This window comes from Porites lutea, chromosome 2 (genome assembly GCF_958299795.1).
Source record: "Porites lutea chromosome 2, jaPorLute2.1, whole genome shotgun sequence".
In the NCBI taxonomy this organism is placed as follows: Eukaryota; Metazoa; Cnidaria; class Anthozoa; order Scleractinia; family Poritidae; genus Porites; species Porites lutea.
In genome coordinates this window covers 53,172,686-53,186,979 of record NC_133202.1, presented here as the reverse complement: position 1 = coordinate 53,186,979, position 14,294 = coordinate 53,172,686, and the positions used below count along the sequence as shown (strand labels likewise).

General features: G+C 40.6%; 1 protein-coding gene across 1 annotated transcript in view; it reads right to left on the bottom strand.

Moving 5' to 3' along the window:
- LOC140927195 (uncharacterized) overlaps positions 1-14,090 on the bottom strand; it is an 86,739-nt gene extending 72,649 nt beyond the window's left edge. The window contains exon 1 of the mRNA XM_073376840.1: positions 14,052-14,090. The gene's annotated coding sequence lies outside the window, so the exon portion shown is untranslated. The remainder of the gene's footprint in view (positions 1-14,051) is intronic.
- Between the last annotated feature and the right edge of the window lie 204 nt (positions 14,091-14,294).

Genomic DNA, 14,294 nt, shown 5'->3' with positions numbered 1-14,294 from the left:
TACTTGTACATGTGAAGAATTGTAATACGAGTAGATCAGTGTAACCTGTTTTACGTTGTCAAAAATGACTCTCGCATGTTTAATTCTAAAATGCTGCGCAAGACCTTTTTCCTCAAAAAACACTTTTCTGGCGTCTCCTCTACATTCTATGTGCGGGCAAGGCAATTTACACCGTAAATACGCATGATGGAGAGGCCTATTTTGAAGATTTCTGTCTTCACTGACATCCGCCATTATCTCGTCCGCCATATTGGAAGCGGGATCTGCCAGTCGTCTCCTCTCCTCTCACCTTCCCATCTTCCCCGCGCGCATAACCCAAGCGCTTCCCTAGTAAATAATTAATGAGTAGAGACAACTTAGAGACGACTGGGGACGAGTCAGGAGCTCACCCATTATCCACTCGCTAGGGGGTGAACATTAATTTAAACAGTTAATGACCACTCCCGAGGGAGACAGTTAATTTTGTTTTCCCGAGAATCTCAATGTTTTCAGAGGTGAAGTCGGGGGAAACATTGACATTGGAGGGAAGCAAAATTAACTGTTTCCCGAGGTACCTGTCTTTAAGTGATTTGCTAATATATAGCTGATACTTTTGAAGCTGAAAATTCATTGAACGTCGCTGTTACGGAAGTCGTCTGTCAACATTAGCGGGTAACTTGTACTGTTACCCACTGACTTCAAAGATTCTGCAATGTTGCCTGCTCAGAGACGGGCGGGAAACAGTTTCATTATTAGATGTCATGTGACCTCGAAATAACTAATAAGAGTGCGCGCCATTGGGAAGAAATTTCCAGCCATGTAACAATATTGAATAGTCCAAAATAGCGAACCAATCAGATTGCTTAAATCACCAAGCAGTCCCAACCAGTGTTGTACGTATAAAACTATAATAGTCCTGCAGGGAGTGGAGAATTAACTTTTTTACAATTCATGGTAAAAAAAGCTTTGAATTTATTTTAAGTCATCTTTCTTCTTATGCTTTTGATTGATTTCCTATCTCCTATTTTGTCAACAACATCTGTAAAATTCTATTCAGCAGTTTGTATTCATTTATGTAACAATTGTGCACTACAATCTAAAGCAATATTGAATAGCCTCCTGCGCAGACCTTCTTGGGGCTTTGTCACGCGTTCCTTCCCTCGAACGTCTGCTGTAACAACTGTTTTTTTTGTCTTTACCTTTGTCCACCAGCTGAGATCACGCGCAAATTACCGGAGAACCAATCGACGCTAAGTGATTGTTTAATAAAAGGCCAATCAAGAGTAGAAAATAAGCACATTGGATAAAGTGTTGACAAGCCAAACGCCAGTCACAAGCTCGGTTTATAGTGTGATAGTGTGATACCTGACTTTAGAAGTTAGAGGTTCTTTGCATACTAGAACTATTGCCGGAATTTGAAGGCTGGATTATTCTCTCATTGAGGTTTTCTTAAGGTTAGGCAACGTCAGGGTGGTACGTTGTAAGAAAAATACGTTTTGTTGTAGTTAAGCCGACTGATCCATTCAGCAAATTTAACCTCAGAGGGAAGTATTTCTATGTTATTTTGGGGGGTAGTCTCTAACCGAAAAGTAACTGAGGAGAAATTTTCTGACTTGGCTGAGCTTCTCTGGAGTCTCGTGCTGTAGGTCTTTCGCTAAATCCTCCCAAAGTTCCTTTGGGAGGATTGCGTGACGAGCCAAAAGGACGTCTGCGTGGAAGGCTACGCTCGCTTTTGCAGCGTTCCTGCAGCAGTTTTCATTCTTAGCGGCATATTGAGATGGTTTTCGTTCTTTTACAGGTTATTGGTACACAATTCTGGGGGACACTTGGCAATTGTCGAAGAATAATAATAATAGTAACAGAAGGAGGAGGAGTAGGAGGACAGCTTTGTCCACAAACATACTCCTCAGTTACTGTTATCCAGCAGTCAATATCACGCTGTACACCTGGAACATAAATAATTACAGATAAGTGAGCACTGTAGTCAAATTGGATCGACCAAGTATGTTTGAAGGCAATATTTAAACCTCTTTTTCCTAAACAGGAAAATGACAGCAGAACTGCTAGCAACACCACTGACTACTATATTTAATCAGGCTATTGAGGAAAATCGTTGGCCCAGCGCCTGGAAAAGAGGAGAGTGGATCCCGATTTATAAGAAGGAAGACCCCTTAGATAAAGTTAATTACAGACCAGTAACCGTGCTAACTGCGGTTGATAAAATCTTTGAGCAGCTAATGTGCAAACAACTAAGTGAAAAGTTTGAGCCAATTTTCGACACCTTTTTGTCAGCTTACCGCAAACACTTCAGCTGCGAAACGACCTTGATACGCCTTACTGAAGATTGGAAGCATGTAGCAGACAAAGGGCATGCATCAGTGATATTATCCACGGACATGAGCAAAGCTTTTGACTCATTACATCCAAATTTGTTACTGGCAAAGTTAAAAGGCCATGGGCTGTCTGACCCCGCTTTGGGATTAATGCGATCTTATTTTGATGATCGGGAAAACAGAACAAGAGTTGGCAACTACACAAGTGATTGGAAAGCTGTCAAACGAGGCTGCCTGCAAGGGTCATCCTTGGGACCGCTGTCGTGGAACGTGTATCAAAACGATTTATTCTACACTGGCGTTAAATCTCAGTTGTCTGCCTATGCCGATGACCATCAGATCTACTGCTCCAATTTGAATCTGCACTCTGCTATAGATAGAATTAAGGAAGATGGGGAAGAGACATCGAGGTGGTATAAGACAAATTTTCTGCAGGGCAATTATAGCAAATACCAAGCAATGGCTATAGCAAGGGACACACAACAAATGGAGCTAGTGATTGATGATTGCAGAATTAACTTTACCGATGCATTCAAACTGCTAGGCATAATTATTGATAAGGACTTGAATTTCTCGCAGCATATATCAGAGGTCTGCATAAAAACCAGTAAAATGATTGGTGTTCTTCAAAGACTAAAGAATCTGATCCCGATGAACGCCAAACTACGGATATATAACACTGCAGTTTTACCCCATCTCACATACTGTAGCTTGGTGTGGCACTTTTGTCGAGCAAGCGACAGAAACAAGCTAGAGAGAATTAATGAGAGAGGACTACGTACAGTCTTCAAAGATCGAGTCTCTCCTTATGGTGACCTTCTTACACACGCTGGAATGACTAGTCTATATAACATGAGATTGCAAGATATCGCTATCTTTATGTTCAAAATAAGGAATAGATTACTGCCTTACAACATACTAGAACTCTTCTCGTCATCGTCTTCGAATTACAACCTGTCATATCCCATGAATCCTTATGCGCTTCGTACATGCGCAGTAGCTTCTTCTTCCCATGTGCTTACCGACCTGAAGTAAAATATTGTTGAGTTCTCCGCGTTCGTTTATGCAATTTCCTGCTACATTACAAACTACAAATTCCTGGTACATTACAAACTGGCGACGAGGATGAAGACTTAAGGTGCCAGCGATGACTACACAGCAATTTGGCACTTTGGAACCGTTCGATGGAGCTGACTTTACGGATTACAGTGAGCGCTTGAATGCCTACTTCATCGCACATAACATCGGTCAAGTTGCAGCAGACGCCAGCGAAGCAGCTAAACGAGAGGCAGACAAGAAAAAGGTCGCCGTTACAATCTCCTTGATCGGTAAAACCGCTTACAGTACGCTCAAAGATCTCTGTCTTCCTGATTTACCCGCTGATAAAACTTACGATCAGCTTACACAAATTCTGAGAGACTACTACAAACCTAAGGTACTTGAAGTTGCCGAGACTTACCGCTTCCATCACACTGTACAAAGTGAAACTGAAAGCGTAGCGGAGTATGCAAACAAGCTAAAACGCTTAGCTGTCCACTGCAATTTTGGTCCTTACCTTACAAGAGCCCTCAGAGATCAATTTGTTGGGGGAGTGAGAAGTCAGACCACTAAAAAGAAACTACTTTCAGAAGACAGGACATTCGATCAAGCTCTCAAAGTCGCTCAGGCCGATGAACTGGCTGAGAAGGAATCTAAGTTACTCCCGGGCAACTCCGACACTTCCAGTGCTGGAATTCTGCCTGTAAATGCTGTTCACAAGAAATCTTTTTCTGCTCAAGAAAGCCAAAAGCAAACAGATCCTAAGTCAAAAATGGGAGGAAAGCAGTGTTTTCGGTGTGGCTCTCCACAACATTTGGCTGACAAGTGCAGTCATGTCGAATCTACATGTAATTACTGTGGGAAGCCTGGGCATTTGGCTAAGGCATGCTTCAAGAAAAAGAAAGAATTTGGTGGTAACAACACCACTCACCAAGTAATAGCTGCTCCAGCATCAGGAACATGTACCAAGGAGGAGCACGAGAATTCAGTCCCTTCCTGTACAGTTTATATGAAAAGTGTAAAATCTTCTGAAAATTCGTCATTTACACCGCCCTTATACAAACTTACCGTTACCATTGAAGACCAGGAAGTTCCTATGGAAGTTGATACAGGCAGTTCTGTGACATTGTTGAGTTCTGCTGATTTTATCAAAATCGGAGGACAAGTAACTACACTCAAAACCCCTACAGTGCTTTTGAAAAGCTATACGGGGGACATTATCCAGTGTCTAGGTGAGAAGGAAATGGATGTCAAAGTTGGAGACCAGGTGGGTACCCTGTTAATTCGTGTAGTTCAGGGACCATCACTACTGGGGCGGGACATGATGTCCAAGTTTACATTACCTTGGCAGAACATTTTTAGTACGATTTCAACTGCAGCTGAGGATATAGTTCAGCAGTACTCTGATTTGTTTGACACTAGTTCAGTGGGGAAACTTAAAGGAATCCAAGTGTCATTGCGAGTAAGTGATGAAAGCCCTGTGTTTACCAAAGCACGTATAGTACCATTTGCAATTCGGTCTAAGTACGAAAAGGCCTTGGAGAAATTGGTGGCAGAGGATATCATTGAGAAAGTAGAGCATTCCGAGTGGGCATCACCTACAGTCCCTATTGTTAAAGCAAATGGGGACCTGAGAATTTGTAGGGACTACTCTGTCACCATCAACAAATTTTCAGTCTTAGAGCAATACCCCATACCCACTCTGGAGGAACTACTGAGTACATTATCGGGGGGAAAAAAATTCACTAAGATCGACCTTTCTCAAGCTTACCATCAACTAGAGCTTACGCCAGAAAGCAGGAAATACACCACAATTAACACTCATTTGGGCTTATACCAATACAAGCGCCTGACTTTTGGAGTGAGTAGTGCTGTGTCAATCTTCCAACGCACTATAGAAAATGTCCTTAAGGACCTTCCAGGTTGCTGTGTCCGTATTGATGACATCCTTATTTCCGGAGAATCAGATGAAGTCCATTTGGAAAACCTTCATCGTGTACTAACTCGATTACAGGACTGCGGTCTTAAGCTTAACCCTGATAAATTCTTTTTCATGCTGGATAAAGTAGAGTATCTTGGTACGACCATTTCTGCTGCGGGGATTTCACCGACTGCAGAGAAAGTGCAGGCAATAAAGGATGCAGCACCTCCAACAAATGTTTCTGAATTACAGTCGTTCCTTGGATCAGCCAATTTTCTACGTAAATTTGTGCCGGATTTTGCAAAGTTGGCTTCACCTTTGTACGGATTACTTCGCAAGGAGGTACCATGGAGTTGGTCAAAACTGGAACAGGACGCTTTTGATAACATCAAGGCTGCTCTGTGCTCTGATTCGGTTTTACGTCACTATGATCCTATGGCTGAATTAGTTCTTCAGTGTGATGCTTCTTCAGTGGGTGTGGGAGCTGCATTACTGCAACCTGGACCTGATGGTACATTACAACCTGTTGCCTATGCGTCGAGGATATTGAACAATGCAGAACAAAATTACTCCCAAATTGAACGTGAGTCATTAGCAATTGTTTTTGGCGTGACCAAATATCGCCAGTACCTGTTAGGTAGACACTTCAAACTTCTAACAGATCATAAACCTTTGATTACTTTACTTGGGGAACACAAGCCCGTACCCCTGTTGGCAGCAGCAAGGATCAAAAGATGGGCATTACTTTTAGCTGCTTATGACTATACAATTGAATTCATAAGCGGCAAAGACAATGTGTTTGCAGATTTTTTGTCTAGGAAGCCTATTGAATACAAGCAGTCGGCTGCAGAAAAGGTAACTGTAAATGTGATGTTTATCGAAGAAGACCAGTTTTTAAATGCGTCCGTGGTTGCTATGGAAACCATGAGAGACCCTGTTCTTGGAAAGGTGTTACAGTTTACTCAGCAGGGTTGGCCCAATAATCTGGAACCAGTGTTCCAACCTTACTACAGCAAAAGGCTTGAACTCTCTCATGAAGATGGTATCCTCCTGTGGAACTCGCGAGTTGTTGTACCAGAGTCGTTACAGGCTCTCTTATTGGCCGATTTGCATGCAGAACACCTGGGTATGGTCAAAATGAAACAATTAGCTCGAAAGTACTTTTGGTGGCCTGGACTTGATAAGCAAATTGAGGAGACAGTTAAATTATGTCCTGCTTGTCAAGAATCTGCTAAATCGCCAGCATCCACCCCAACTGCTTCCTGGTCCTGGCCAGGCGGACCATGGAAACGATTACATGTAGATTTTGCTGGGCCTTATCTTGGCAAGATGTTTTTAGTCGTGGTGGATGCTTATTCCAAATTTTTGGAGATAGTACCAATGACTCATGCCACCAGCACCAACACTATTACTGCTTTGAGACACATTTTTAGTTACTTTGGTTTACCAGAACATCTGGTAACGGACAATGGGACTCAGTTTACGAGTGATGAATTCCAGAAATTTCTAAGAGAGAACGACATCCTTCATACTCTCACTGCTCCAGGACATCCTGCTACAAATGGGTTAGCAGAACGCTATGTGGGTGAATTTAAGGATAAACTGGGCAAGATTGGAGATACAGGCGAGTCTGTGCAAACAAAATTAGACAGGTTTTTGTTGACTTACAGGGCTACACCCACCACGTTAGGGAAATCACCTTCAGAATTACTTATGAACAGACAGCCTAGAATTAGATTCAGTGCACTGAGAGCCAAAAGTTCTAAACAGGAAGTTAAGGTTTTTCAAGACAACCTTGATAACAAACCCCAATTTACACCAAACCAAGCAGTTTTTGTGCGTAATTTTGGCAAAGGAGCCAAATGGATTCCAGGAACCATTGTTGGAACAGTCAGTCCCCGGAATTTTGAGGTTCAGGTCGGAGACATTATCTGGAAACGACATCAAGAACAATTACGTCCACGATTCATACCTTCAACACTAGGGTCAGAGTTAGTTCGTGCGCCCCAGCTACCTGAGCAAACTGAAGGGTTGACCCCAGTAGTGAGGGAAAGGCCTGTTACAACACCAACCCTTTCACAGCCTAAAGAGGCTACACCTGTACTTGACACTCCAGCCTTAGATAGCATGGCTGATGCTTTTTCTTCACCGCAGGACTCATCTGTGCGAGATTCAGCACTTCAAGCATCAGCGCCTGAGCAACCAGAACGGAGATACCCTCTCAGAGAGCGTAAACCGCCTCAGAGGTTCTACTAGTCTTTAGTAAACTTAAGAGTTCGTGACTTTGGGACTTGTCCCTGCCAGTACATTACTTTGTATTATTATCAGGTTCAGTTTTTCTTTCCTTTGCTTTAAGAGGGGGCATTTGTCATATCCCATGAATCCTTATGCGCTTCGTACATGCGCAGTAGCTTCTTCTTCCCATGTGCTTACCGACCTGAAGTAAAATATTGTTGAGTTCTCCGCGTTCGTTTATGCAATTTCCTGCTACATTACAAACTACAAATTCCTGGTACATTACACAACCTGAGGAACTCGGACTTTCACGTTCAAAGGGTAAAAACTGTTAAATATGGAAAGCATTCCCTCAGATTTTTTGGGCCATTTTTATGGTCAAAATTGAGTATGAAGGACAGAAACGAGACCTCCTTAAGCAGGTTTAAAGCAAATATAAGGAGAAAAGATCTGAGCAAATTGGTTAGTGATAACGCATGCAAAGGGTGCCACCTGTGTGACTCATAATTCATAAACAGGAAATACCATGACTGGTAGAGTTGATATATTATGAAATTGTATATATAGTTTTTTCTTATTTATTACATAGGTGTATTTTCGAAGCATATTGAATATCGTGTATCTTTTAAGTAGTTTTTAGAATAGTTAAATCTTATTGGCTTATAGTATTATGTATATATATTTCTTATTAATATAGTTATTTAAGTAGTGTCCCCGATTAGTAGGCCTGACGGCAAGCTAGAAGACTAGACACTTAAATAAAGTTGTTGATTGATTGATTGATTGACAACTTGATTCTCTTGTAAATTCATTATCCAAATCGTTAGGCTTTGACTGGACTATTTAACAATTAATCCTCGAGCCCGAATGGGCTCTGAGTCAATGGCCCATGAGGCCGAACATATCTTCAAGTTTTTTTTCTTGAGATCACACAAGTCTACTTTCTTTTGTTGTTTTGAGAGAATGCAGAAGGTAAATTCATAAAAAGGAAATAATTGTCTGTATTAACTGTCGGACGTACATGGGGGGTCGGGTATGATTGCTACCCCCTCCCCCCCCCTATCAGGTTTTTCTGAGGTTTTTGTTTTTTTCCTAGTCAGCTTTCTGATGTTTTTCAGTAGCTGTTCGTTTATCTCTCGCACACGTTTTGAGACAATTTAGTGATGTTCAGTTACTATGGTTAGGAGATATGATGTCATAAGAAGCAGGTGATCTAGCCATTTTGAGTGAAAATGCATGTGTTTCAACTTCTTTCGACCATAAAAGTAAGGCTTGTCGATAAAATGATGCAAAGTGATTATTTATGTGTTATTTTACTTGTCAAGCACAAAAATTGCCATTTCTCGCCGTTTTAACGTTATTTTTTTAATTCTTAATAAAATCGAAAAAGGCGACCATTGTTGGTGAACGTCACAGGACTCCAGAAGCGCCACCACCCATACAATATACCTCATCTTGTTGAGAAGATCAAAGGCTCTCCACTGAAGACAAAATCACTCCGAAATACTGCAACTCTAGGAAGTGGTTTCATCAACCCCCCTTCCTTGTACCAAGTCATAGAGCCTTTTTCTAACATAGCAACAACAACAACAATCAAGAACGAGAAGTCCAAAGACTACTGCAAAGCTGATTTAAAACAACGTGTATTGTTTTTTATAACAATATTTCGGCTGGCCATACCAGCCTTCTTCTTCTCTGTTTTCGTTTCGCCTTGCCTGCCGGAATGTTATAACAAAGCGAAATGAAAATTGACCCTGATCTCAGGTTAATGTAAACAGGCCCTAAACCTATTGCTTTTTTACCGTTCTCGTTGCCGTCGCCGTCGCCGTCGTCGTTGCCTAAGCTTCCTATTTCTCACGTTGCGACCTGACGGCCAGACATGCTCATTGGGGATTTTGGTTTAAGTTATCCCTACGTAGAGCACTTCCGTCGCCGTTCCCTTCCCGTTGACACTGCTGCTTAAAGTCCCTATTATTTTGAGCCGAGTTCCCTTCGATTTAAATGTCATTTTCACTGACTAACTTAGGCCGGCGGTCCTATGTTAAGCGAAAAACTACTTCCCGTATAAATACAGTCTGTAAGCTGTTTTCAGCCTCTTCTTCTCTACGATTCACCATTTCCATGAGTAGATCAAGACGAGCGTTTCAAACTGAAACTTGACTGACTTTGGTGTTTCTTTTTAGTTTGTAGCAATGACTAAGTGAATATCACTTTACTATCCTTAACACACATTTGATAATTAGCTAATAAATGGTAACACTTACGTTTGATCATAACGGAAAAAGGTGTCGTCTTTTTAATGTGATAAATGGGCAGCTTGGCACACATAAAAGCCATTTCATCACTCACTGGGTTACGAGCGGTCAGTGACGGTAGAAACGACTTCGTATTCATCTTTCGTCGTATTTGTAAATGTTGTCGATAATTTGTTTCTTTTAACCTGTGAAAAGTATGACAAGAACTAGCTTTAAACCTTTTAAAAATGCTACGAGTAACATTCACTCACGCTCCACCTTTAAAGGAACTGTGTCACGAAATTCAGCCAAATTAGGAAATAACAAAATGCCCGTTAAATTGAAAGAAACATAAAAATAACCTCTTAAAACTTTAAAGGAAGGATAAAATAACATAACAGATACAACAGATGTCACGGATGGGCAAAACTGAAGAAGATTGAAACGGATCGAAATTAGAATTTTTGAAAACTGTTCAGGGGGTCTCAATGGGGTGGTGGCATTTACGGTTATCGGCTAAAATTTTGGCTCTTTTACGGCTATCGGCTAATTTTTTTCAGTTACGGTTAACAAAAAAGTTAAAAATTAACTTCTTTTGTTTCAAAAAGTTAAATATTAATTAACCTGTATTTTTTGCATCTTTAAAGCAAAATAAAGGTCTTAAGATCATCTCGGGATATTAAATAAGCTATTCTTTTGAAAAATTTTAACATTTGATAGATCATACTTTTTATAGAGTATTCCACTTCTAATATTATTTTACACATAAAAATGTCAATAGTCAATTTAAAAATAATCTTTGTGAAAAAGCAAAGTACACACGCGAACGCCTAAGTCAAGGCCGGGGCGCGACATTCATTACAACAGAAATGGCTGTTTTCACACTAGAGACGGATTATTCGTGTGAGATGGGTTATCCGTTTGATGATTCGCGTCAGATAGGTAATACGACTTAATTTGAAAATGGAATAGTTTTAACTTTGCATGAACAATCCGCCTGACTTTATCCTTCAACTTCGACGGACAGTTTGAAGACGGGATTATCCGTTCCAGATAGCCTGTGTACAGCCGCCCCTTCCCCTCAGAAAAAAAATCGGAGAGGGGGTGTCTGTCGGGAGGGGGGGCGACTGTACACAGGCTAGTCTCAGATGGACAATCCGTTTCTAGCTCTAGTGTGAAAACGCGCAACAACAAAATTCCCGTGTCCAGTGTTTTTAATGGTAGCGAAGGACTGTACGGAACCACTGTCAGCCGTTTTGCCTTGTCCGTAGGCCTCATTATTTCGCGCGGCTAATGCGTTTCCGGTCACGTGGTCCGAGCGAGTTCGCCACCAAAATGCCTTGACCGAAATTGCGTGGGAAGATGCCGTACAGGGACTAGGCATGGAAGTGTCTACCGTAGCGACAGAGAAAAACAGGGAAATGTTGTTTATCGGCAACTTGTTTTACAAACAGTGAAATCTCTTCGTGTTGTTTCACTAGTGTTTCGAGGGCACGACCTCCTGAAAATCGCAGATATTAATCCCCAGCAAGAAGCCACACTTTCGCTATGGAAAAAAAAAATTAGTTCCCCGAGAGAGCGGCGGGAATGGAAATGGGTCTTGGTCTTCACCTAAACGGCGCTTTACCTAACGTGTGTACGGAGCCACACTAGCCGCGAAATAAAAAACGCAACCATAAGTGACTTTAGTACCTTCCTTAAAAGTAGCAAATCTAGGGAACAATTTCTTTTACGGTTAACTCTTTTTTACCCTATTTACGGCTAACGGTTAAAATTTTTCATTTTTTACGGCTATCGACTAAATTTTTGGCCGTTTTACGCCTATCGGTTAACCCCATTGAGACCCTCTGTTCAGCCTAACAGTTTTTCAAAGTTGTTCCCTGCTGCTCGCAACTTCAAAAATAATGTTCCGGAGACATATTTGTTTGTCTCGGATCTCTGATTTTGTCATTTACATGTAATTTCTTTACTTACTTTAAATTCCATAGCGATTGAGGGCGAGTAATTGGCAAAATTAAACAAAGTGAAATGGACTGCCGTGACACAACTCCTTTAAAATGCTTCATTTTCCTACAAAAATGCTCGGTATCCCACAAGACAGTCACTAAAACGCTTGATAATGCTCATCACACACAGGCTTTTTGATTAATTTTATCGCTATCAAAAACGTAGAAGTGGGGACTGAACAACAACGTTTACAATTTTTAATGCATCCAAAGATAAACTTCTAAACGACCGTACCAGGGTGGCATTGGACGTTTTTGAATTTCGACTTCAAGTGTCCATGTTCTCTTAATTTCTTCTCACTTTCTTTATCTCTGAAAAAAGGTATAATGTTTCGGGAAAACTCGACTAAAATGCTCGAATAATGCTTAATGCTTCTGCATCACTAAAATGCTTCATGCAAAGGAGTACCGTCGACTCCCGATAACTCGCACCCTCGCTAACTCGAACCTCGCGCTAACTCGAAACAAAATCGATTTCCCCTGGATTTCCGTCATACATTTACTGTAATTTTACCCTCGGTGACTCGAACCCTCGATAACTCGAACTCCCGCTAACTCGAACCAATTTTCGTTTCCCCTCAGGTCATTTTCTATATAATTTTACCTTCGATAACTCGAACCAAGTTTTGAGCCCTTAAAAAATTCGGGAAAAAAGCCGTCTTCTGGCGTCCGAAACATTGAATTTTGGATTTCCAATTGACGCGTTGTAGGAGTATAGTTTACTAGTGGAGGCTAATGTTGATTGCCACAGGCTAACGTGAAGCAGCTTTTCTTCCCAAAACAGTAAAACGCATGCTCTATTTAGGCTATGTTTTGTTACGTTACGTTCTGTTTTATAATCTAAAAGTATCTTTTAATTTTCACTTGACATTTCTACAATTAAATGTGATTAAAATGTTCACTGTGCAGTAAAAACTGTTTTTCACCTTATTCTCAGCTATTTTCTTCGAACTCCCGGTAACTCGAATTCCCGATAACTCGAACCTTTTTTTCGATTTACCTTCACGCTGGGAAAAAAAGTGCTAAAAATCGGCCACAAAATGTGTCCAAAGTTTGTTTAAAAATATGCGTGGAATGTCACAAATATCTCTTAAACTATAGAAGATAATGAGTTGAGACTTTCACTTTCTATTTGTCTTAAGTTTTTCTTTCAAATTCTACATTTTTGGGTTAGTACTGCGCATGACCAAAAAGTCCATTTTGTGACGTCATCAGTTGTGACGTCACAAAAATGAAATTTGAGATTCCAAATCGGACAAGTTCTTTAATTTTATGTGCACTATATTTGTGCAAAGTATCACACTTTCAGGTTTAATTCTCTTGGACGAGAAGTCTTTGGGAGTTTTGATTTTTTAATTGGCCACTAGAGGGTCACGTGACTCTCTACCAACAAAACGCCTATTCCAAAATTTTCCTGGAGTGAAGTATTGCTGCCTGTATTAATTTCAGTGTCATGCCCTTAAAGGAAAGAAAATTATAGCCCCAAGAACTCCAAAAATGTTTTGTGCCTATCACGCCCCCACTCAATCTTTTGGCCGATTTTTACCACTTTTTTTCCCAGCGTGTGAAGGTTCGAGTTACAGTGGAGTTATCGGGAGTCGACTGTAGTTAGGAGTATACTAATCGAAAGCTCTGCTGTAAGCTTTAAGTTTTGCCAATCTCCTGTATTTGATTACCTTTATATAAGATAAACCTGACAAACACTTGCAGCTCAGAAAGGCAAAAACGAAAGCCCTGATCATGAGTTGGTTATTGGGTTAGTTACTCCTGCATGCAGAACATATGTAAGGACAAATCCTTGAAATTTGAGACAGTAATAGCTTTTTCCAGTTACGGCTTGTTACGTGGGGATTAACATCAGCTTACCGAAAGACTTGATTTTTCTAAACTTTTACTGACTTTGAAACGAAATTGAAATGCTGTGAGAATATAAATATCAAAATGAAAAAAGATCTCACTTTAGCATTACCTGGTCAAGTAGCATAACAAGCTCACTAGGCTTGGGAATTGCTTCATCAAATTCACTCAGAAAACACGCTTTTGCGGAAGAGATTCGTCGCATGGTCACGTTCTGCATCAAACGAAAAGAAAAAAAAAACAATGTTGTTACGACAAGAATCATTTTCGCCGTTTAATCTAATTATTGCTGTAAATAGTACCAACAAGTGTAAAGTGAAATTACTATTACTGATGAAATTAGACAATTTGTTTAGGAAGAGAGTGCTCATACAATTTATTAATTGGAGGAAACTTTTAAAACCACATGCACTACCACTTAACATGTCAGCTGACAAAAGTGTTTTACCTTTTTAAAGTCGTAAACAATATAAACTTCTCCCACGTTTCTGGAATCTGTCTGTGGAATTCGATAGGTTTCCGTTTTTTGCTCGGTGTCGATTTTAACTTCCTCTTCAATCTCTTTAACTCCATCATTTATTTTGAGATCGTACTTGTAAACACTTTCCTGCGAAACCAGAGAGGCATGTATTTAGAATTTTATTACACAAAGCCATGAGGTTCATTCAGTTCATTGAATTTTTTTTACTGT